Source organism: Durio zibethinus, chromosome 15, assembly GCF_047325235.1.
Source record: "Durio zibethinus cultivar Kanyao isolate XHJ-2024 chromosome 15, ASM4732523v1, whole genome shotgun sequence".
Lineage (NCBI taxonomy): Eukaryota > Viridiplantae > Streptophyta > Magnoliopsida > Malvales > Malvaceae > Durio > Durio zibethinus.
Window position 1 is genome coordinate 6766880 of NC_143176.1, and position 22730 is coordinate 6789609.

Sequence of the window (22730 nt, forward strand, 5' to 3'; positions counted from 1 at the left end):
TTAAAATTTGAAATAACTCTTCGTTCAATTATCATCTTCTTAAAGTATTAAGTTTAAGTTGAAATTATAATAAATATATAGAGAGGTTGGATTATTTTCATCTTCAGTTTCTTTTTCCTAATAAGAATGTTGTTGGCATTTGGATTACTAAAAGTGGAGATGGAATTGATTGAATGGTTTTTCTTAAGTTAGGCATAGATTTTCTTAATTTGAATGATGGTTTGTTTGTTTTATTAGGTATTTGGAATTACCTTCAGTCTTTTACTTTTATGTTCTAATACGGATCAAAACCGAAGAATCAACCAGAAATTAATTCAACAAATAAACTTAAGTTTTCGGTAATTCTTTTTCATGTTCATATTTTTCATTTTAGTTACTTATACAAACTTAAAATTCTTTTTTATTTTAAATGCACAATAAGAAAAAAAAAAGTGAATTACTTGGATCAATAGTGTGTTGCCATGTTGCATTCACATGAAATTTTTTTAAAAAATTCAATATTTAAATTTAATATATGACCTACATATGGACTGGTTGTACTAGTGAAATGCCAAGTAGATAAGCTAAGTTAATGATGTTTACTATGTTGGGATTTGCCTTGAATTTCATAATCCCACATCAAAAGTTATAAGAACTTTGAGTTTGTCTTGTATCCCATATCGAGAATTTAGTAAAGGTATAAAGGGTTTCACTCTTATAAATAAGATGTTTTGATTTTAGTTTGGTAATCTCAGATAGTTAGACACCAAAAGAATAGCTAGGAGAGTAGGCTATTAAAATTGTGTAATTGGGTTTTGGGTTAAGTTTTGAGTAGGGAGTTTTTTGGAGACTTTTCTCATTCTAAATATCTCATAGTTGTAAAGATTTATTTGTTAGTGGATTGGGTTTTGAATAGGTCATTTTGAGTTGGGCCGAATAAAATATATTTGTGTTCTTATTTTTTATTTAAGCTTACTATTTTATTAGTAAGTGCCGCGTGTGTGTGTTGATTTCCAGTAGTATTACAGCGAGGTTCAAGGTTTAAGGTTCGTGGGTGCAAGAGATTGTGAAGTAGTATTTTAAGATATCTAAAAAAGGTACATCTAGTAGGCCTATGCCTAAGTTTGAGATTCTGTTATTTGATGGAAAGAGTAATTTTATGTTATGACAAAGTATGATTTAAGATCTGTTAGTACAACAGGGGTTGGATCAGGCATTAGAGAATGGTAAGCTTGAGGGAATGTCTAATGTTAATTGTAATAGGATTCAGAAGAAAGTTGTTAGTACTATTAGATTGATGCTAGCTCCAGAGGTAAAGTATAGTGTGTTGACTGAGAGTATTCCGAAGAGTTTGTGGGATAAGCTTGAGGATATTTATGCTTTGAAGTCGTTGACTAATAGATTACACTTAAGATGGATCTATATTCTCTAAGGATGGAAGAAGGTATGAGTCTTCATAATCACCTGAATGAGTTTAATAGATTGGTTTCTCAATTGTTGGCAATTTCTATTGATGAGTTAAAAGATGAAGAGAAGGCTTTAATTTTGCTGTCATCTTTGCCCAAGTCTTATAGGCCTTTAGTTCAAACTTTGTTGGTGGGTAGGTCTACTTTGAAGTTGGATGATGTAATTGCCATGTCGTGTGAGAACGAAAGGTTCACTTGGGGGAGTACGCTAGCTGTAGAGGATTTTGATCGAGGGAGGACTCAAAAGAGGATAGATAGGTCAAGAGAGAGATCCAAGTCAAGAGACAAGGATTACAATAACATAGAATGTTATTATTGTGGTGAAAAGGGACATATCCAAGTGTGCTGCAAGAAGCTAAGAAAGGATATGACTGCTTTCAAAAGGGCGAATGATGAGAAAAAATCAGATGAAGAAAAGAGTGATACTGTTACTATTGTATCTCATGATGATGTTGTTGTTTTGATGATTTGTGTGGATGAGATTCAGACTTTGAAAGATGATAAAGGTTGGGTTTTAGATTCAGCTACTACAATTCATGTTTACAATGATAGGAGTTGCTTTGTGGAGTTAGAAAAGAATGAAAATTATGGGGATATTGTGGTTGCTAACAAAGAAAATGTGTAGATTCAAGGCATTGGGAGTGCTCGCCTTATATCTCAAAATAGTGTTATTAGGACGCTTCATCATGTAAGGTATGTACCGAGTTGTAGCTATAATTTGATTGCTTTGGGTGAGTTTGTTTCTCAAGGTTACACATATTATGATAGTAATGGTTGGTTGAAAGTGTACAAGAATGTTAGTGTGATTCTACAAGGGAATAGGATAAAAAATCACTTGTACATGCTTGATGGAGGCTTAGTTGCTGGGATCCCTATGATGAAAGAAAATAAGAAAAGGTAAGCATGTCAACTTTGTAGATACTGTTGAAGTGTTTGGAGATTCAAGTGAAGGGAGGATTTATTGGGATTTGCCTTAAATCTCATAATCCTACATCGAAAGTTATAAGAACTTTGAGTTTATCTTGCATCTCACATCGAGAGTTTAGTAAAGATATAAGGGGTTTCACCCTTATAAATAAGATGTTTTGATTTTAGTTTGGTAGTCCTAAATAGTTAGAAACCAAAAGAATAGCTAGAAGAGTAGGCTATTAAAAGGATGTAATTGGGTTTTGGGTTAAATTTTGAGTAGGGAGTTTTTTGAAGACTTTTCTCATTTTAAAAGTTTCACAGTTGTAAAGATTTATTTGTTAGTAGATTAGATTTGGAGTAAGTCATTTTGAGTTGGGCCGAACCAAATATATTTGTGTTATTATTTTTTATTTGAGTTTGCTATTTTGTTTGTAAGTGCCACGTGTGTGTGTTGATTTCTCAACATACTATTGGATGGATTAATAAGATATTATATTTGAAAGTTTAAGATGTAAATTATATATATATATATATACATATTTTTTGTTTAGATACTAATTTCTTATTGTTCTAAGTAACATTTGTGTAATTAACTCAATGCAATATATAAGTTCCTAATTAAATCAAACCATGTATTAAATTTGCTGACTTAATATTAAGTATTAACCCACCTTAATTTTCAAACTTTTAACTCCTCCATCTTGGGTTATAACACATGTAATAACATTTTAGAGGGAATTAACCTAATTAATTTGCAGGTAAGAAACTTCACTTAGGTCTTATAATTTAAAATTACACTAGGAAAAGATCAGTAAAATAAAGTATAGAACTGAGAAATGCTTCTTTATCTTTCTCTCTCTAAAAGTATAGAATTAATTTTTGGATGAAATAACAATAAATGGCCAATATATATATATATATATATATTTTTGGATGAAATAACAATAACAATAAGCCTAAAGTTTTTATAATTTAATTTCCAAGTTAATCTTCATTTGGCTTGCCAAGTTAGATATTCAGGATTCAATGATTTTCCTCTCCCCTTGGATACATTTTTTTTTCTTGTAGTACCATGAAAATATATAAATTCGAATTAAATATTATAATACCGGGGTAAAAGACAAATTTGCTTTTGATGTGTGACCCAATTATATATGTATCAAGTAATTAATCGTCCTCACTAGTATCTGTTGTTAAGGACTTATATTATAATCACACAATTGTTAAAAATTTTCTAATAAGAAAACTTTACATTTAATGACGAGGATACTAAAGAAAGATAAGAAAATTCAAGTTAAGATATCAATATTAAGATAGAAACGTGAAAATCTCTTTTTAATTATTTTTTATTAAACAACAGAAAAATTTTTAAACTTTACTCAATATATATATTTTTGGGACCAATCCAAAAATGTCTCTTATTAATTATGTCAACAATCGATCCTATCTCAACGTTTTCCATTATGGACCCACCTTAGCCACAACAAACTATCTTTTAACTTATTGTTAAGAAAGCAAAAATTTTGTCTTCAATAAACCCACCCAATTGCTAAGCTGTAATCGTCTCACCTCTTTCCTTAATTTCATAGATGACGACATCCTTCTTGTCATATAACACGCCAAGATCTTGTTAGATATACAAAATATTAGGACCTCATTTAGGACATCTATTACTAAGATTCTAACTTATTCCTAAATAAAGAAATAAATGAATCAATAGTTTTTATTTTTTGAGAAGTTATAAGTTGGATTTAGTGAACACCAATTCATATTCTAGTTAGTAACAAGGGACGATGGAATATATCCACACACATATATATATATATATATATATGTACACACACACACACACACATATATATATATATATATATGACATCTCAATGTCAATGTTGTTTCATGATCGTATTAAAAAAAATAAGAGTTTATTCATAACAGATAATATTTTTCTATTATGGATTTTAAATAAGCATTAAATATATATCTAAATTTCATTATTATTAAAATTATTAATTAAATCAGTGTTTTGAAAGACGAAAATTAATATATAAGTTTATATTTTCTCAACATGTAGAAGTTTCGCATACCTTTCAAATTCAACAATCATGTACATATTATTAGATGTACATATGTTTAAAAGATGAACTACTCTACACCAACCCAAGATGTCATTGTATTTTGTTTTGTTTTTTTAACCCAACTTGACCACTTTATGATTGGCTTGATTAGTCCTTTCCTTAAGCACTTATCTTGTCCCTATTATTATATCTTGTCCCTATTATTATCTTTACTACTCTGAATTTAATCATCTTAAGATTCTTGGTAAAAAAAAAATTTGATAATTGATTGAAAGTAACTCATGACAATTTTTTATTAATCATAATTGTAAATTTCATTGAAAAAATGTTTTAGATTCTTTGTCAAAAAATCTTAAAATGATAATTAATTTATATATATAAATTAATATTTTATAACTTTTACTCGAAGATACCCACTCATTATTAAAGGTCAAAAATTTTTTAATTTTGCTGTCTTTACTTATCGATTTTTTTGACAAAATTTATGCAATTAAAAAAATAAAAGGTAAAAAAAAAAAGACTACATAAGGGTTAGATATGAAAATCTAAAACATGACATAGTGATATAATACAAATACAATATGAAAAATGGATATGAAAGTGACATTGTTTAAAATTTTAGTAATAACTACATATGAGTTTAACAAAGTAAAAAATATACATATTTCATGTTTTTATATCGATATGAATTATGAGACGTAATTTTTATATAAAATAACATATCAATTTATAAATTTTAATATTTTAAACAGTACGTATACATGAATCGTCGGTTCTAATAAAGGTGACCTGTGGATATAAAAAAAGGTGAAAATGAGTTTATAAAAAGTACCACATGGACACTCCAATTGAATTTAAAATATTAAATAATAATTTTATTAATATAATAAATATATATAAATATAAAATTAAAATAATAATAAAATATATACTTTTATATATAATTTGAAATTATCCTTGCTATTCTAAATTTAAACATCTTAAGATTCTTGATTAAAAAAATTGTCAAATGACTGAACAAGACTCATGACAGTTTTTTTATCAATAAAAATTGTAAATTTCATTGAAAAAAATCTCTTCGATTCTTTGTCAAAAAGATACTAAAATGATAATTAATTTTTTATATATATGTAGAATTTAATTTTTTTAACTTTTATGTAAATGATTTTACTATATATAAATACAATGAAAATCAATAGATTGATCATAAAATTCAAAGACTAGATCAATAATATGTAAAAAAAAAAAATTAAAAACAAAAGTACTAAATGAAATTCATGTAACAGTTGATGAATGGTGAAATTTTAATATTTTTTAGTTAAAGCGCCCTTTGAAAACAACATAAGAACCTTGCAGTAGGCCTACAAATGGATTAGCAAATAAACCTAACCAAGGAAACCCACTCCCTCATTTACAAATGATCGAATATGGGAGATATGTAGTATGAACCAAGTAACAAAATTAGACTGATCAATTCCTAGATATACAAAATAAGCTGTGGCACCATGTACAAACAGATTGAGATCATCACTGTCATGAGTGAGTTTCCTGTTGCTGAAGCTTCAGTGGTGCCATGAGTCGGAAATGCAAACAAATCCAACATTGGACACTGATTTTCACTTTTTCTGGAATGTAACTATACCAATTCCCTCTGTTACTCACTTCTGTTCATTAAAATGTATGCAAATTCCAATTTCACTTTTCAGTTTCCCTTCCTCTAGACTAAGTTGTTAATATTCAAACTTTTGAGCTCAGGAAAATGTATTATGAAGACTTCTGGGTTTCTTGCTCTTTCTGAGAAGATCTTAATGCTGGTTTCAACCCATCTTTTAATTGCAGATGGCAACAGTAATTTTCAATATTCATACTTATGTATAAGCATTGAATTGTTTCCTGATTTGCAATGGCTGGCATATATTATGAGAGAGATTGTTGACATGCTTTCTGTTGCAAATCCAAATCCATTTCAACACGGTTATCAGATGTAAGCCACAGTAACTAAGGCCATAGCCTCCCACTTTCAGAAAGTTGGCCCAGCAATGGCAAAGCCCTTGCAATATTTTGCCAGAAATAACATGGCTGTAGGCACTTGGAGAAAGCTGCTATCTTATTGTTTCTAAGGCCATTAGCAAGATCTTCAGGAAGGTCTTGGAATGGTTATTATTTTCATAAATAATGTTTTCAGTGTTAATAGTTTCATTGGAACGGTTATGGTTCGAATTAAAAGATTCAGAATATAACAGACTGTATAAAACAAGAAGAACCACCTTCAAATGAACTACACCAGTTCATCACATTTTCCATTGAAAAGAAAAAATATGTAAGGCAAATAAAATGGCAGATGCTTAACAGCTTCTTTAGAGAGTTCAATTGCCAATCCAGCGAAAGAAGTTCCATTTTTCTAATCGAATTCTGTTTCCTCTTTCGGTTTAAAACCAAAAGAAATTATGTCTTTTTTATGATATCATAAAACAATTTACTACATAATATGAAAAATAATCTATGCAAATCCCATGAGTTCCATCAGAAATGCTATTAAGCAATTGAAAATTAAAGTTCAAACTCAAATTTTCTGATAAAACCAATGATGATTCTGAAATATTTCCTCTTCACTAAAGTTGAGTGAGAATTTCCATGGATTAACATAATGTTCGTACTGCGATATGGCAGTCGCTATTTAATAGTAGCATCGTTCTTCACCACCGTTACTAATTGTAATGAAGGTGTGAATTGTCATTCACAAAAATAGCGGTGTATCAAGTCCACAAATTGTGATATAAGGGAAAATTGTAGCGATAATGAGATGTTAAAACGTTTATTTATGCTTTTCTTTAATACTAGTTTTTGGCATGTACTTGACTCGTGTAATTTTTACATCTAAAAATTGATTTCAATAAATAATTTTTGGATATTACAATAATGATGATAAATACTAATAATTTAATTTTGATTTTTATATAATATAAATAAATTTTGATTTTGATATAATATAAATAAATTTTGATAATTTTTTGTATAATTTTGATTTTGATAACTCTTGATAACATTTTTGTAATCTTCGATATAATTTTGATAACCTTCAATATTAGTTTGGTAACTTATAATATAATATTGGTAATTATTGATAAAATTTTGATAACCTCTTGATGTAATTTTAGTTACTAATATTCTAGTAACTTATGATATAATTTTAATAATCATTAATAAAATTTATGTCATCATATATTTAACAATAGATTCTCATAGAAAGCACGAGTTTAATTCTTTTTATGTAATAACATTATTGTTTCATTTAAATCTAGAATTTTTTTCATTAAACGTTTTATTCAATAGGTTCATGATAGGTTTATCTTAAGCTCTCAAGATAAAGTTTCTAACTTCATTTTCACTGATAACCAAAGTTCAATTCTTGACAATTTTAAGTATGAAAAAATTTATCAATAGTTGACAATTAAGTTATTATTAATTTAGTATTATATTATAAGCAAATTATTATTAAACTACCAATGATATATCACTAAATTATCAATGAATTACTACTAAATTAGTATTAATTTATTAATAATATTTGAATATTTACTACTAAGTTATGAATTATGAATAATTTGCTACTAAATTATTAATGATTTGCTACTAAGTTATAACTGATTTACTCTTAATTTATCGATAATTTACTACAAAGTTATCAATAACTAACAAATTTGCACCTAAATTATCGTTAATTTACAACTAAGTTATTAGTGGTTTACTACTAAATAATCAATAATTTACATCTAAATTATCAATGATATATTCTTATGCATTTACTATTATATTTTCATTGATTTGCTACTTAATTTTTTATTATTTACTATAAAATCATCAAAGATTTATTATTAAATTAACCATAATTCATTATCAAGTTATCACTAATTTAAATTAAATTATCCATAATTTACTATTAAGTTATTAATGATTAACTACTACTAAGTTATATTGATTTACTTTTAAGTTTCTAATTATTAACTACTAAATTATCATTGATTTATTACTAAGTTATTTATGATTTACTACTAAATTTGTCAATAAATTATTACTAAACTGAAACTGATTTATTATTAAGTTATCACTAATTTACTATTAAATTATTATTAATTTATTATTAAGTTATCAATATATTGCTACTAAACTGAAACTAATTATTATTAAGTTATCATTAATTTATTATTAAGTTATTAATAATTAACTACTAAGTTATCATTTGTTTTTTATTAACCTATCATTGATTTATTAATATAATATTATGTTTTTATAATTATGAAACTTTAAATTTAAAAAGTCTACTAATAATATATGAGATAATTTTCCTTTTATATAATAACATTATTATTTTATGCAAGTTTAGAATTGTTTCACTAATTTTTATTGAATAGGTTAATGGTAGGTTTATCCTAACCCTCAAAATAAAAGTTTTAACTTCATTTTTGCTAGTAACTGAGGTTCAATACTTGGCAATTTCAAATATAAAAGAAGCTATCAATGACTGACAATTAAATTATCATTTAGTTACTATTAAGTTGTCAATGATTTACTTCTAATTTATTAATAATTTCACATTAAGTTATGAATTATTTCTATTAAATTGTTGGTTATTTGTCATTAAGCTATTAATGATTTATTATAAAATTATAACTAATTTACTACTAATTTACCAATGATTCACTATAAAGTTATTAATGATTAACTAATTTATATTAAATTATCATTGATTTACAACTAAATTATTAGTATTTTACTATTACATTATTAATAATTTACTACTAAATCATCAATGATTTACTGTTATATTTTTATATATTTGCAATATTTTATCATTAGTTTACTACTTAATTTTTAATTATTTATTATTAAGTTATCACTGATTAACTATTATGTTATCGATGATTTACTATTAAGTTATACTAATTTAACTTTAAGTTTTAAATGATTAACTACTAAATTATCAATTATTTACTACTACTTTATCATTAATTTATTATTAAGTTATTTATGATTTATTACTATCAATTAATTGCTATTAAATTGAAACTAATTTACTATGAAATCATTACTAATTTACTATTAAATTATCATTGATTTATTATTAAATTATCAATAATTGATTTACCATTAAGGTATTATGCATATATTATTATATCATTACTAATTTATCAAAAAGTTATTAATTATTTACTACTAAATTATCATTCATTTACTATTAAGTTATCACTAATTTACTACTAAGTTATATTAAGTACATTTAAGTTTTCAGCTATTAATGACTAAGTTATTAATTATCTACTCCTATGTTATCATTAATTTGTGTATATATAAAAAGAAAATAACCATAATATATGCTAAATGATATAATTGTTCAAGTTTAATTGACTTGAAAAGCACTAGTAAATGCTTTTAATTTACTATCTGTAGTTTAACATGTAATAATAAGTTAAAATCATAACTTTTATACTAATGCAAGTATTAAAACTAAATTAAATAAATATATACATATATATTAAGTCAATATTTCTAAAATATTCTTAAAATTTTTTAGTTCATGGTATAATAATATATATTAAGATAACTTTATTGATTATTTGATTGAATATTATTATATGTATTTTCGTACCTATTAGCAAAAAACAATTGGATACAAAATTTTGAATTGTTCTATCACCAATGGAAGTAATAAACTTTGCTTTATGTTTCTATTTTTAAGTATACAATTTTATGGTATAAATTTTGTTATATATATGACAAAAGTAATTAGAACAAATTTTCTAAATAAAATTTATAAAAATTAAATAGAAAATAATTTTAAAAAATATTAAAGTCATAATAATTACCTTCACATTCTTCATAAAAAATTTCTTCTATTAAATGAAAAGATGATATATTTTTAATTGTTGTTTCATTTTTATTACAATCATTCAAAATACCTTTTTTAAAGCAAACAATTACATCTCCTTTTGGAAAGAGTTAAGAATATTTTGCATTCTCCATAAAAAATTTCTTCTACTATGCAAAAAAATGGTATAATTTTAATGACAAGTTAGATTTTAGACTTAGAATCAGTGACTAATTAGTTTAAGTCAAGTTTTATCATTTACTTCTATTCATAGTGTATTTAATTATTCACTTATACACTTGAGCAAATTTGATTCAATAATTGGTGTATACTTCTCTTTGTTTAAAAAGTTGGATTCAAATCTTCCTAAGATTCAATAAAGAAATTATACTTAAGTACTTATAATTGCAATTTTAATTTAGAAATACTCTTAAAATTAATTAACTAAGTGAACCACAAAGACAATAAAATAAACCATTGGAAATGAAAAAAAAAAAGCTTAAATAAAAAACTTTTAAATTGTTATGGAAGACGAATAAATAATATTTGATTGTGATGGGGTTACTATTTTAATTTGAATTTTAATTATGCCCAATCATGTCGGATTTTTAAATAACTACTAAGTTGTTGAGTTTTAAAAATCAAACAAAATCCTTTTAAGTTAGTTCATTTTTATAATTATGTGTATTTTATTATTTTTAATTAAATTAAAATTTAAAATGAGTAAGAAATTTATTTATATTCAATTTGAGTTTTGAATTGTTTCAAGTTTTAGTTAATTAATCAATGTTATTTTAGCTATACTTTTATGACATTAATAATAAATTTCAAAATAAAATGAGAACACAACATAATGAAAATTTTAGTGCAAAAGTGAAGGAAATACTAACGATAATTTTAAAAGAAAATCTTTATGTACAAGTTTTGCAGAGATTAAATGATATATCTTTTCTTGAGAATTTTGAAATTCATATTGCATAATGTTAATTCAGATCAAAGAGTTTATAATCATTTATTTATTAATCAAGTTAATGTTTTATGGGTTGAGAGAAACAATTCAAATATTTCATTTAAAAGAGATCATATCATAGTTCAAATTCATTCATGAAGATAGCACAAAGTTAAATATTATTTGGGTTGTTATGATCCCTTGTAATATTCTTTGCTTATCAAATGAATTTTGCTAATGAATGCCTTTAAATCATTTTTAAGTTTAGTTAAATTGTAATTTATAATAATTTTTTATTTTAGATGTAAAGTGATAGTTAATTTGATAATTTCAATTTTTTTGAGTAAATATTACCTAATGTGACAACCTTAAAAATTTTTATACAATAGTGAATATTTTTTAATTGATATAAAAAAATGAATAAGTATATAATATTTCTCCAAATAAAAGAGTTTTATATTAATTCTAAAAAAATTTGAAATCAATACATTTATCTATTCTTCATTAAAACATTATATAGCGTTAACCCTTTTTGTCTTATGAAGAAGATATAATTATGCATAACTAATCAATCTTTTGTCCCATTTTTCTTCTTAGAATGATCTTCCATTTAATGTAATTATACGTTCTATCAATTAAAAGTATAAATTTTCTTTTATTTAAAAATTTTATTTTACATAAATTTTTATGGTATAAAATATTAAAATACCTAATTTTAAAAATTAAAATAAAATAAATTCCTAACATGGTGCTTGTCATGTTTTCTTAAGAAAATGTTAATTCTAAGACAACAAACTTATTATATAATACATATACAATTTATAATGATATTAGTTTCAACATTAACAACATAAATTTTTGTGATGAACAACATAAATTTTTATGAATGAATGTAACATTGGCATAAACACATTCAAAAGATAATTCTAATAAATTTTGTCACACTTTGAAAGAATTCACCAAAAATAATTAATTTTACTTAATTTGATAATTTTTTACTTAGAACAATTCACATTAGGTCGTTCGATCACATGATTGATAAAAAAAAGAGTAATTTAATATAATTGATAAAGATTAAATAATCTTAAGATATAAATTAATCATATATATGCATATTAAGATAAAAGTTGAGAGAAAATTAAATTAATTATTATTTCAATCGAAGTGAGTAATTCTTATGACAATTTGATGGGACCTAATCACTAATTATCAATAACTCCATCATTTCCTAAATCATCTAACTCTATAGGCAAAAAGTTCAATTAAAATGTTCAATGAATAACATAGTGCTAATTATTGATGAATGAGATGCAATTTATTTGCATTGGATTTGATATTAGATTTTGTTCATTGGAATAACAATTATAAAATTTTTGAGAAAAAATACAAAAAAAATTAATGATAGAAGTCATACTAAACTACAAGAATAATATATTAAAAATTATTTTGAGATACAAAAAAGATTTAATTATATTATCAATGATTAAATAATCAACTCATAAAACATATAAATAATAAAATTATTAACATGTATATAGCAAAATATTAAAACAAAAATTTGAAAGGCAAAAAATAGAAAAAAATGCTTAAATGACTTAATTATGATTATATCTTTAATGAATTTATTTATCAACATAAATTACATATATCATTGCTTTTATAACAATTAAATAAACAAACTCCATACAATTATTTAATTCTGATCCACACTAAACTTTGATTTCATTCTATTATGTTTTCATTTGATATGAAAAATCATTCTACTTATAAAAAATGATTCTAGTAATAAAAAAAAAGTCATTTAAATTAAAATTTATAAAAAATTACTAATAGTATTTTAACCTATCACTTTTAATATTTTTGAAATTAAAATTTTATCAAGGATATTTTAATCAATCACTTTTGGCACTTTTTAGTCTAGTTATAAAAAAGTCTTATTGTAAAAAAATTTATTTAAATTAAATTTATTAAACATTTGCTAAGAATATTTTAGCCAATCAATTTTAACACTTTTGAAAATAAAATTTTAGGTAATTTAATTTTACATAAACTCTAATTTTAATTTTAGTTGATTTAAATGAAACTTAAATAAATCAATAAAAGTTTATTTAAGGATATATTTGTTAATTTAAAAATTTATAAGAGTATTTAAATTGATCATTGTTAAACAACACTTTTAGACTTCACACTTTTATATATAAATAGATGATATCTAAGAATTTTATAGCATATTAATTCTAAGTTATAACAAAAATATGTGAAAAAATTATTTAGACTATAAATGTAAGATTAAGATATTATAAATTACTTTAAATATAAAAAATAAATACTATTATATCAAAATATTCTTTTACTTTATTATATGGTAAATTATGAAAATTTTAAAAAAATTCATAATCACAATGAATACACTACTATTATTTTATCCATTATATTTGTAACCATGATAAATGTGACATAATCAAAAACACGGTCGCCACCGCATTTTAAATTCTTGAGAATTTCTACAAATAATTTCTGAAATTTACAAGAATGAAAAAAAAAAGTTTTAAGAGGACGCACATCTGCGGCTAGAAAACAGCTGGTTAGTCTTACAAAGCGCTGGTAAGCTTCTACCAAGGAATCTTGAAGAAAACTTCTTTGCGGTGCCAATGATGTCTGGTCAGGAAAGAGGAAACGAGGACAGAGTAGCCTATAAGCAGTCCAATGTTCACAGGGATCCCCATCAAGAAATCTTTGGCTGCCTTTGACAAGAAATCCCTTGTCAATGCGATGGCACCGCCAGGTCTTTCAGGTTTTTGATAGAATCCCATGGTGGTTTCCAGTCATCATCTCGACACCAACGCATCCTAACTACCATAGGTTCTAAGAAGCAGTGATTCTTGCCATTTGTTTCATTAAGTAAGCAATGGGAGAGAATTAAAAGCAAATCTTTATCTTGTAATTTTTTAGTCTTTTTTTTTTCCCAGACCTTGTTTGGGTTTGTTGTTTCTCAGCTTGTTTGGGCTTGTTTTTCTTTCTTAAATTTGTTTGGGCTTCTTTTTAAAATTTGTTGTTTTTTACCTTGTTTGGATTTGTTTTGAGGTTTAACTAGTGGTACAATAGAGTTAAATCAAATGGATATATTGAGAAGTTTAAGTTTGAGTTTGATCAAATTTTAATTTCAAACTTAAATTTGACTCGAAATAAAAATTAAGTTATTCGAGTTTGCTATATTAGATCTACTTAATAAAAAATAAGCTCAATTATATGTTCGAATTCAATTCGTGTGTATATATATATAAAGATAAAATAATATTTTTTAATTAAAAAGATAAAAATACACTAAAATATAAAAGTTTAATTAGATTAGCAAACCACTCAAATCATGCATTAGATTGTTCGAACTCGACTAATTCGATAAGTTAAGCTGGAATCGACAATGAATAAATTGAATTTGAGTTTTATCCAAATAAAATTCAAGTAATTTACAAAAATTAATGTATCATTCACACCATGTCTTTATGATGAGAAACACATGAAGATGGAGTAGTAAATTTTAAAGCTAACCGTCAGATTATTCTATGGCTATTGAATTACTCAGAATCCAATAGTTATCACCTCACTATAAATCCTATTTGGTTTAGCAAATCTAAAAGTTGTCAATGCTTTGTTCTCCGAGTAATTAAGTAAAGCGGTTTACCCTTATAGCCCCTTGTTAAGAATTGAATACTTGTTAAGGTCAGTACTTACTTTTTATTATTTGCTTTTTATTTTCTTCCACAATGATTGATATAGATAATATATATATGTATTAAAAAGAAAAATAGTATATAAGATTAATTTTACATAAATGTTTGCAATGTAATTTTAATTCAAATGCTATAATTAATTATAAAACTTTGATATCCATGACTGGCTACATAGTCATCTGTGAGAAGTAGGGCTGTTCGGAAAAATAATCAACAAATTAGAAATCTGTTATGGATATCTTTAGGTTAGTATTGTTTCAATTAATATGTTGACCGATGAACAGGAGAGCTCCATCTTCTATTGTTTGTTTTGACTGTTTGTTGGATTAATTACTAATAAGTGATCACAGGCAGGTATTTTTAGGCCAGCTCTTTTGCGGTTTTAATTGTTTCCTAGAGTGAATTAGGAATGATCTAATTTACCAATGAGAAATTCTTTTGGATTGGTTGTGAATTCCGTTTATTGGAGTTAAAGAGGATGTAGCAATAGCTCCATAAATAGGGCGGAACTATAAAGGGTGTTTTAATAAAAAAATATTTATTATTTTTTTGAATTTAAAATATTTATTATGTATTAATTTTTACAGAGTTTTAAAAAATTTTGATTTTAATATATTTAATATTAAAATTTTTTATAAAATTAAAATTTTATGATTTTTATTGTTGAAAATAAACAATAAAAAATAATTTTAAAATATAAAAAAAATTAAATTTAAATGTAAAAAAAAGATAGAATTTGTGACATCTAAAAAAAGGAACAAAAAAGAGGGAGAATTTCATATTTAGTAAAAGGAATTAATTAGAAAGAAATATTATTTAAATTAATAAAAATTAAATTTATTTTTATAATCTTAATATCCAAAAATGTACCTATTTTATTATATTCTTTGGATGTACATATTTTATAAAATAATTATACATATTTATCAACTAAATGTACATATATTATAATTTTGAATTAAGATCATTAAACATTACGATTATAAAATTAATTTTTATTTTATTTTATTAATACAATAAATTTTCACTGATAATTTTCAATATGGTACCAATTAATAAATATTTTGGTTACTTTTCAGAAATTTCCCCACAAAGACAGATATTTGGGCTGTCTTCCATTACGTAGATAAGAAAGGAAGTTTAAAAAAAGAAGACCCCAATTAAAAGAGAAGTGATGGGTCATTGCTTTTGTCGGCCACTATGGAATTTATTAAGGAAATAACTATATTAAATGAAAAAGAAGAAGACTTAGATGTCTTCTTTTCTTACATTTTACATAATAATCATAAAACTAATCCTTTGGCATAAAACCTTAAAGGGGAAAAAAAAAAAAGGGGCAAAAACCCATTGCTGCTATCAGAAGTTAAGTGTCTTATTAATCCCTTTTGTTCAAATTTTCCATGCAGATACGTGAACGTTCTCCTTTCAATTTCCAATCATTTCAGTGCGAGCTTGATTTCTTTTTGTTTTTTGGCAGAAAGTTCTAACTTTGATTTCTACTCTGTTTTTCCTTTAACTCAAAAAGAGAAGTTCAACTTTGAGTTCAATTCAAAATTCAATTCAAATTTAATTAAATTTTAATCTTTAAGTTTGAGTTCAATTCGAAATAAAAATTTAGATATTTAAAGTCTTTCGATTATGTTTATTTAATAAAAAATAAATTTGATCTTCATATTTAATTTTAAACTTGATTATATATTCGAATTCGAGTTCAAATTGATACATATAAAGATAAAATAGAAATTTTAATTAAATAATAAAAACTACTAAAATATAAAAACTCGATTAAGTTTATTATTCAAGTTGGATATTAAGATACTCAAATTTATCAAATTGCTTGAACTTAAATCGATAATAATTAAGCTAAATTTAAATTTTATTTGAATTGAATTAAAAAAAAATCTTACAAACATTGATCTATCATTTATATCTCTAAATTTGATGAGTCTCTATAATAAGAAACACATGAAAACAAAGTAGTAAATTTTAAAGCTGACCATTAGAATCAGATTATTCTATAACCTTTGATTACTTGGTACATGTATAACTTGTCAATGCTTTGTTCTTCAAATAATTAAGTAAAATGGTTTACCCCTATACCTCCTTGTAAAAATTGGATACTTGTTAAATTCATTACTTACCTTTTATTTTTTGTTTTTTTTTTCTTCCCCAATTATGGATATAGATAAAAAAATATTATATTAAAAAGATAAATAATATAATAAGATATATAATACATAAATGTTTACAATGAAATTTTAATTCAAATACTATAATTAATTATAAAAAAGTGATATCCATGAGTAGCTATATTGCCATAGTATAATCATTTGCAACAAGTAAATTTGCAATTAATATAGAAAATAATCAACAGATTAGAAATCTCTCATGGATAACTTTAAGTTAATATTGTTCCAATTAATTTGTCGACTATTAGACATGAAAACTCTGTCCTTAACTATTGTTTCTCTTGACTGTGTTGAATTCTTTCTTTCACACTTTATTATTGAAGTTAATTGAGGCAAAGATGATGGGTAGAGTCTTTTTTTCTACTTAAAAAACATTAATCAAGTATCATGAAATTTAATCATACAATGTAACCTTTATGGATAAAATCATGAAATCTGTCCACGTAGCCTTCATAAAAGGCGTAATGAATAGCCAAGCTTGCCTTGGATTAAAGCTTCTCCCTCTCATTGGTATTATTATTGTGTGTTTGTTTCATAATAACTTAGTTCTGAAATGTTTAAATGTCTGAAAATTATGATTATAACTTCGTTGTACTTTTGAGCTATTTGTATAGTTTGTTTTTTTTGACATATCTAAAATTTTCACCGAAAGTGCATTAGTAATTAAATTTCCTTTTTTGGTTTTAAATTAATTTTCATTTTTATGTAATGAATCATGATAAGTAATTTAATTATTAATTAGTGAACACGGGTAAATATTTTCAGGCCGAGCTCTTTTCCCTTTTTAATTGTTTCTTATAGTGAATTAGGAGAGGATGAAGCAATAGTTTCATAAACAATGAGGCACTATAAAAGGTGTTTTAATAAAAAAAATATTTATTATTTGATATTATAATAAAAAATAATTAATTGGAAAGAAATATTTATATTTAAATTAATAAAAAAATTTATTTTTATAATCTTAATATCCTAGAATGTACTTATTTTATTTTATTTTTTGTAAGTACATATTTTATAAAATAATTAACATATATATTAACTAAATATACATATATTATAATTTTGAATTAAGATTATTGAACATTACGATTATAAAAATATTTTTTATTTTTTATTTTATTAATTATAATTTTTTTACTAATTATTTTTAATATGGTACCAATTAATAAATATTTTTGTTACTTTTTGAAAGTTTCCCACCCGTAAACGACAGAATTGGGCTGTCTTCCATTACCTAGATAAAAAGAGACGGAATAAAAAAATAAGACACCGAGAAGAAAAGAAGTGATGGATCATGGCTTTTGTGAGTCAGATGGCTTTTGTCGGCCACTATGGAATTTAATAAGGTATGTTAAAAGAAAAAGATGAAGACCTAGATAAAAGTAAGTCTTCCTTTCTCTACATTTTACATGATAATCTTAAAACAAATCCTTTGCCCGTAAAACCTCAAAAAAAAAAAAAAAATCCCATTTTTGCTAACGGACGCTGAGTGTTCTGTCAATCTCTTTTGTTCTAATTTTTCAATCACATAAGTGAAGATTCTCTTATCAATTTCCAAGCTTCTTTGATCATTTCAGTGCGAGCTTGATTTTATTTTTTCAAGAGTTCTAAGGTTTATTTTTATTATGTTTTTCCTTCTACTCAAAGAGATAAATTTGATCTTGAATTTAATTTGAAATTTGATCAAAATTTAATTTTTAAATCTAAATTCGATTCAATATAAAAATTAAAATATTCAAACTTTTTTGATTAATTTTAATAAAAAAATAAGTTTAATTTTCATGTTCAATCTTGAATTCCATTATATATTTAAATTCAAGTTTAAATTAATATATATAAATAAAATAATAATTTTAATTAAAATAATAAAAAAACTAAATTAAGCTAGTTAATTATTCAAATCAAGAATTAAGATCAAACTCCAATTGATAATAATCAAATTAAATTTAAATTTTATTCGAATCAAACTCAAAATTCTCACAAACACTAATCTATCATTTACATCCTAAATTTGAAGTATATGTATTGTAGACACCCAATTTGGTCCAGGCCCGGATCAATTGGGCCTGGCCCAAATGGGTAAGGTCCAATTCAATTTTTATCTTGTATTATTATTATTTTTTATTTTATGTATTTTATTATTTATTATTATTATGTATTAATATATGTATATCTTTATTTATTTATTTATTTATTTATTTATTTTTGTTATAGATATATTTATTATTATATTATTTTTTTTTGTAATATATTTTTGGGTTTATCTTATTTTATTTATTATTATTATTATTATTTTTTAAATTATCTGTTAATTTTATCTGATTTTTTCCCAATTATCTGATTAATATTTTTTTTTTTATGGCTGTGATTAAAAGTTGAAGAATCCCATTGTGAATGGAAATTCAATCAGAAGAGTCCAGATTGGATTCAAAGATTGAATTCCCATCCAAGGAGGAATTGTGATTGATCAGAAACTCCTGATCAATCCCTATAAAAGAGACCCTCTGGGAACAGATGCAAGACACAAAAACAGTGAGCAAAGCTACTGATTTGAGAGAAAAAGAGGCGTATAGGAAGCTAAGAAAAGGTTTAGGAGTGTTCTGGGAGCTAGAAGAAATTTTTTACAGATTTTTGGCGATTTTTTTTCTAGGAATTTTTGGAAAATTCCAGATTCCGATGAATTTTTCGACGAAGTTTGAATTTTTCGACGAAAATTTTGGCCAACCTTGAAGTTTCCGGCGACTTGCCCAGTTTCCGGCGAATAATCCTAGAAACCGACGAACTTCCGACGAAAAAACCCAGATTCCGACGGTAAAACTCAGAATCCGGTGAATCTTCAACAGGAGTTCTTCGGCCTTTTAGAGAGAAAGGAGAGGAAAAAGGAAGAAGAGAGAGAGAGGAGAGGAGCATTCTGTCGAAAAACAGAGGGAAATACCTTTTATACCCTCTCAAAACGATGTCGTTTTGGCCTTAAGTGACCCAAAGGATTCGTGTGTTTTGTCGTGACCCGACTCGACCCGAGTGTCGACCCGCTTCTTGACCTGAGCGTGCTTGCCCCCCTCCAAGCCGAGTCGAGCCGAGCCGAGCTCCAAGCTGCCCCCCCAAGCCGTTTCTCTTCCTTGAGCCGAGCCGAGCCGATAGCCGAGCCGCTCCAGGTTTTTTTTTTTATTTGTTTTATTTATTTATTTATTAGATTAGATTTATTCAATATTTTTTTATCTTTATCTTATTTTTATTTTTGTTTTACTTTTCTTTATTTTTTTTAATTTATTTTCACTTTTATTTTGTTCTATTTTCTTTAAATAAAAATCAAAAAATATTTTTGGAGAAAAGTTGAAAGTATCAATTTTCCTTAAAAATAAATTTTCAAAAAAATGTTTTTGGGGAAAAGTTGAAAGTATCAATTTTTCTTAAAAATAAAATTTCAAAAAAAAAAAGTTTTTGAGGAAAAGTTGAAAGTATCAATTTTCCTTGAAAATCAAAATTTCCAAAAAAATATTTTTGGGGAAAAGTTGAAAGTATCAATTTTCCTTGAAAATCAAAATTTCCGAAAAATAAATTTTCAAAAAAAGGATTTTTGGGGAAAAGTTGAAAATATCAATTTTCCTTAAAAATAAATTTCCAAAAAATATTTTTGGGGAAAAGTTGAAAGTATCAATTTTCCCTGTACAAGAACAATCATCCTTTCCTCCCTTTTTATTTTGATTTTGATTTTGATTTTGATTTTTCTTTAAATAATCTGACGATGGAGCCTCTGTAAGTGAAACAATAGTTTTTCTTGCATACTCTTGAGGTGAGGGAATTTTCTCAATTTTTTGCTAAAAGTATTAGAGTCAATTGAGAATAATTTTCAATAATTAATTACTTGGTAAAATCTTAAGGCTATTTGGATAACACAAAGTTATGCTGGTACCATCTTTTGATGGGCGTTGTGAGGGTGCTATAACCTTTCTCACACGTAACCGAACTCCCGAACCTTGTTCTGGTTAGTAGACCTGAACCTATTCTTTTAGGGACCTTTAAACTTAGGTATTCTCTGAAAGGACAGATTCCTTAGGTGGCCAATCGCACTTAGATAAAAAAGATTGGTGGCGACTCCCTAAAGTCAATGTCTAGCGATAGATCCCCGAATCTAGACGTTATGACAGCTTGGCGACTCCGCTGGGGAATTTTGAGAGTCAGGCCAACAAATAATCTGTGTTATCCAAAAGCCTAATAAAATTGAACCTTTTTGTATATATGTGTTATTATTCATTTATTTACCGTGTTAATTATGTCATTCATATGCATGTGCATAACATGAGCTCTACACCCGAGCTCCGTCCCTCTAGGAGAGAGTAAAGTACCTATTGCTTTCGTGAGGTCTAATGCCTCTGCAGTGGCTAGCGAAATACTCCCACTCAAATTGAACCTTTTTCGCTTGTAGCCTGTAATGGGTGAGGATTATGGTGCCTTACTAGTCTGTGATGGACAAGGATGTAAGGAACAATTTGAGGACCTTTAGACTTTGACCCTTAAAACCACATATAGTGAACTTTAAGAGTGCCTAACCCATAGATAGAGCCATCACTTTTCCCTTATAGAATTAACCAAAAGCATAGGATTCATCCCTTTTACTTTGTGTGATGTTTAAATTTATTTAGTTATTTATTCTTTTTCTGGGTATACTAACCTTTTTTTTCTTTTGTATTGGTTCATGCGTATATCATAAAGTTGCATAAAGAACATTTGCTTGAAAAACGGTCTTCAACAAATTTTTTTCATGGACACCAATGAACGCTTAGTTTGCTCTTCATCAGTATTAGCACCTTGTGGGACACCTAATGAAGTAAGGGCTCTATCAGAAAAGACTCAACTGAAGATGGAAGATTGCTTGCCAATTGGGTATGATTCTACTCTGTCTCAAGAAACATCTATTCTCCTCAAACAAAATAATTTAGAGGATTTGGTTGATATCTGAAAGAAAATGAGTCCGTCAAGACAAGAGCAGTTTTGTCAGAAACATGGGCATATAGCACACCTTCTAGCAGTGGTTGTTGATGATCAACTAATTAGAGTTGCAACATAATTCTAGGATCCTGCATACAAGTGTTTCATCTTTAACGAAGCTGATATGACTCCCACCATAGAAGAATACTCGGTTTTGTTGGGTCTACACCTCAAGACTCCTAACAAGATATATGTCAAAAAATATAAGTCAAGATTGCGTAAAAGTCTGGCTCAACTCATGGGGATAGATAAGAAAGTTATGGATTCTCATGCAAAGAAGAAACAAGAACATGTTTGCCTACCTTAGAAGTTCTTTCATGAGTTTCTGATACAACACGCCAATGAAGAACAGGGGTTAGACATATTTGCCTTGGCTATATATGGACTGGTGATCTTTCTAAAGGTTTTAGGACATATTGAGATAGCGGTAGTTGATTTCTTCGAGAGTGTGATCAATGGCTGTAATCCTTCAACGGTAATATTAACAGAGACTATCAGATCTTTGAGTTATTGTCATCGGAATGAAGGGCGCTTCATAGGATGTATACAATTATTGTACCTGTGGATGAAAAGT